The sequence below is a fragment of the Cynara cardunculus genome (genome assembly GCF_001531365.2).
Source record: "Cynara cardunculus var. scolymus isolate 2C chromosome LG 16, CcrdV1, whole genome shotgun sequence".
NCBI lineage: Eukaryota > Viridiplantae > Streptophyta > Magnoliopsida > Asterales > Asteraceae > Cynara > Cynara cardunculus.
The window spans coordinates 19,996,169-20,001,168 of NC_037543.1; positions in this window are offsets into that span (position 1 = coordinate 19,996,169).

Below are 5,000 nucleotides of genomic sequence, written 5' to 3' on the forward strand. Positions count from 1 at the left end.
TATATATATATATATATATATATAACATTTAGGCTACACTTTTAAAAACTAATTTTTATGCATCAAATACCACTTTTTAATGCATATTACTTGAATTCAAGATTACAAGTTGATTAAACATAAATACAACTTACCAAAACTCTATGTTTGAATTTATGTAACTAATTACAGATAAACATAATAAATACTAGATAAACGCTACGAGATGAAACACTTATTTTTCTCTTATAAAATATCTAAAATTTTAAAACTTTTCATATAATAAATACAAGAAATTCCAAGATAAAAACACCTCATTTTTATTTATTTATTAAAATATATGATCTTTTTAATTTTAAATATAAAATATCTTAAATACAGTTATCATTTAAATTAAATGATCTTTAACTCCTGACAAAATACTTTATCACTATTTTAATAAAACCAATCAAGATTAAACTAAAATAAAATATAACTTTTATTTCAAATCTAAATTACAATAAAACTTAAATTAAACTATAAAATTGATATTTTTTTATCTTTATTGAAACTCATATCGATATATAGTTTAAGATAAAATAATAGCCAACTCATCCACATATATCTCCGTAAAATAAAATCGAGATAGACAAACAACAAAACAAAGTATATATTTCAAAACCCTGTTACATTGTACGAGTACACTTCTAGTATACTATAAAGTGTTAAGTTTTATCTAGGAGTGAGCAGCGGAACCGGGTACCCGGCTATGGAACTGGAACCGCCTTGGAACTGCCGGTTCCGGAACCGGAACCGATATGAGTGGTTCCGGTTCCTAAAATACGGAACCAATTGAGAATGGTTCCGGTTCTCAATTTTTCGGAACCGTTACCCGCCGGGTACCCGGTATTTTTCAAGTAAAAAAATAATAATTATTTTTTAATACCAAATTTATATTAGGTTTACATCTTGAAAGCATGTCGTCATCTTCATTATTCATCTAAATTCTCCATATAAAATGATTCGTATTTTTTTAAATTGTGTATTCACTTGGATTCATAGTATGTAATCGTTAAACTTTGAACATTTACCATTATGGTATGTAATCGTTAAACTTTGAATATTTTCTATTAATCTATTATAGTTTGTAATCATTAAACAATATTTGTAACAATTATTCTGTATAATTTGTATTCTTGCTTATTTATTTAGTGTTTTGGCAATGTTTTATTTTTTATTTCTAAATAATAAAATTTTAATACTTTAGGAAGCGGGTACCCGGAACCGGTTCCCGGCGGTTCCGGTTCCAAAAATTTAAGAACCGCTCTAACCGGTTCTGGTTCCAATATCTTAAGAACCGCCGGTTCCGGTTCCGGTTCCTGTCAAAAAGGGCGGGTACCCGCCTATGCTCACCCCTAGTTTTATCTGTAACAAAATTCTTAATTTTTCAAGAATACAAGTATTAAAGTAATATATATAAACAAATTAATACTGCATACAAAATCTTTCGATTTTTATAACATTTATCTATCCCTTTATAAACAATAAAAACAGAAGCTCTTTTAGATACACATATGACCTTTTCCATATGAACTGATCAAGTTTTGAAAACTATTAATTTATCTCAACTTCAAAAAAAAAGTATAAATTACATATCTTAAATATACATCAATTTTTTAATTGAATAAAATTTATAATAAAAAAACCAGTATTTTATTATCTTTAATTTAATACATACATACATACATACATACATACATACATACATACATACATACATACATACACACACACACATACATACATACATACATACATACATACATACATACATACATACATACAAGGTTGGATTCACGTGAGACCGGTCTGCTTTCGTGAGACAACATTTTTACACTTGAAACTTCACAATAAAATGTTGTGAAGTTAAAAAGAAGCCGAACCTTCACAACAAAAACACTGTGAAGGTTACCTTCACAGTGTTCATTTGTAAAGTTTCAAAAGTAAAAATGTTGTCTAACGTGTCTTACGAAACAACATTGTCTCACATGATCCCAAATCTATATGTATGTGTGTGTGTATATATATATACATACTTAAGGGCTATTTGACAGTTGGTGAATGGTTTTGTATATAATGATTAAGTGATCATAATGATTAAGATATTTTCATGATATAGTGCAAAATGAAATATAACTTTTTCGTAATTGTTTACAATGGAATTTGGGTGTTGAATGCTAAAGTGAGACCCTTAATAAAAAATCATTCAGAGGGTTTTAGAATCATTAAGAGACAGTCTTTTTTTTGTCAAACAAGATTCACCTCTTAACGATTCAGAGTCTGCCATTTAATAGAACTATTAAGAGTTAAACAAATAACCTCTTAGTCTCTACTTACTATTTTATTCAATCTTCAAAGAATTCCTGTTCGACTCTCAATGCACGAGAATTAGAGTAAGAATTTACCTCTTTAGGGTTTTACTTTTTATATTTCCTTTTAATGTTTATTTAAGTCTCAGACGTCGTAGGATCATTTATCCCTTAAGTTATACGTTTTAAAAAATTAATTTAAAAACCCACGACTTACAAAATAACACACTGTAACGCGCCATAGCGCATTACAACAAAAGTCAAATCTTAGAGTGAAGTCAGATTAATTAGTTAACGTGTCAGTGAAGCCAAGTTGTGGTGCCATAACACGCTATAACGAGTTATTTAGAACCATACTTTATCCACTGAAAATCGATTTTATGATTTATATTTTTTATTAACCTGGATATCCAACCCGTTATGCGAGCCGACTAATCCCAAGACGACCACATGCTTTGCAGATAGCCCAGAGTCACCGCATTTAAACCTCCGTGGCCACAAGAGGATTTTTATTCCTCCTTGGATTTGAACTGGAGACCTCCTGGTGATGATTTATGTTTGTGGTTTTTGATCGAGTAAAAGACAAAAAAAGTGACAAAAAGACGAAAATACCTGTTTAACATAACTTTTTAACAACCGTTAGAAAGAGAGACCAAATCCAAACGCTTTCACAAATCACGATGACCATCTTGTAGTTTCAAAACCGTAAAGACGAAAAGAGTTATTTTCGACAAACCAACGAACCAAATTCGTAGTTTACTTTAATATTTATTAATAAAAACAATAAATTGTCAAAAAAATACATAAAAACATCCTAAAAAACCTTTGATAATTAAACACGTATTTAGAGGCATATAGCCCACGACTTTGCTATAAAATCATGAGTAAATGTAATACACTTTAAAACCAAACATTAATTCCCATTTTGTTTCTAAGCCAAATCTATTAATTATATCATTTTTATCACATTTAAAATAAATTATTAGTAATTAATGACTAAAGTAATAAATTAGCATTTTTTAACTAAAAAATAATAAAAATAATTTAATTTTTTATATACTTAATTAATAAATAAAAATAAAAATATGGTGATCACGTTATATGTTTTACTGGTTTTTTTCTCAACGTTCATGCGAAAAATAACGTCTTAACAGCGATTAAGCATGATTAAGTTTAATCTTTAATGAGTATAAGGACACGCAAGTAACGAGGCTAAAAAATAATGGCCAAAAAACGTTGTAGTTCTGAGACGGTAAGAACGTGTCATTCAACGTGAAATTACTTCCTTTTAAATTGAATTAAAACAAACGCCTCGTTTTTTCACGATAAGTTAGTTTTGAAGTTGCCAAAATAAACCCATTTCGTGATCAGTGTAATTAATTCCTTAAATTAGAACGTTTATACTGTGTACATCCTAAAATAAATATCTACAACCACAAGGGTGGTGTCTGATTGGTTTGAGCTTGACTCCAAAGGTCAAAAGTACCAGGAGGTCTCAGGTTCAAATCTAATAAGGAATAAAAATCCCCTTGTGGCCACGGAGGTTCAAATGCGGTGACTCTGGCTATCTGCAAAACAGATGGTCGTTCTAGGATTAGTCGTGTTGCATAGCGGGTTGGATATCCAGGTTAATAAAAAAAATATCTACATTGCTATTTTAATGTACTTATATAGAATTTACTTGTAATTTTGAATTTTAAGCAATATGCATCAATAAACAGTACCTAATGCATAGAAAATGTTATTAAGACTTTATAATATAGCATGGATAATTTGGACAAAAGTTAATTAACAGCAACCTCAACCGATTCCACACGGAACTCTTCTCCAATGACACCAACGTGATGGGACATTTTTGACTCACTCAGCGGATGAGGCTAGCGGGACCCGGGATCAGACCTGTCTATTTAAACATATAATTATTTTTGTTTTTTTTTTCTTGATTTTACAAGTAACAAATTATTTTATTTTGGATAAATTTTAAAAAACTAAAAAATAAAAAAAGAATGTTGTTTGGTTATATAAAAGGAGGAAAAAAAGGTGAGTGATTTCTTTCAAAGAATAGATAGAGATGCCATCAACACGTTTTCCATGCCTTAATTGTTAAAATCTTTTATTTTTGTGTTCTTTTCTGTAAGTTTTACAAATGTGAAAATTTGCACTTTACCACCTCGAACTTTTGATCGTTTGCTATAATGTATGACCGATATATAAAAACTTACATTCTAGGTCTCGAGACTTTTGTACGATGACACTCTGAGGCTCTTTAACAGTACATGGTTTAACATTTACACCCTTTTTGTTATCCTCATTCACATCTATTTGATCAACTTATCACACAACAAAATAAAAAGGGCTTATCGATAGAGAATTTTCTGGGTAATCTGCTGGAAAAAGCCATCATTGACGCATCTCGGCTTAAACAAGATTCAATGCTAAACTCATGGGAAGTAACTTGGTCTCAATTTTTGGCTGAGATTGGTCCGACCTTCGCAGGATTGTGTGATCGGGATTACTGACGGATTGACCATCACTGGCGATCTATCACAAATCCACTAGAAATCTCGAGATGAAAAGTCAGCCTATGAAGCTCATCTGTTGCAATAGCACTGGTCTAAGGAAATCTTGAATTTGGCTCTAGTATAGGATTGGATCATTTTGAATTAAACAACG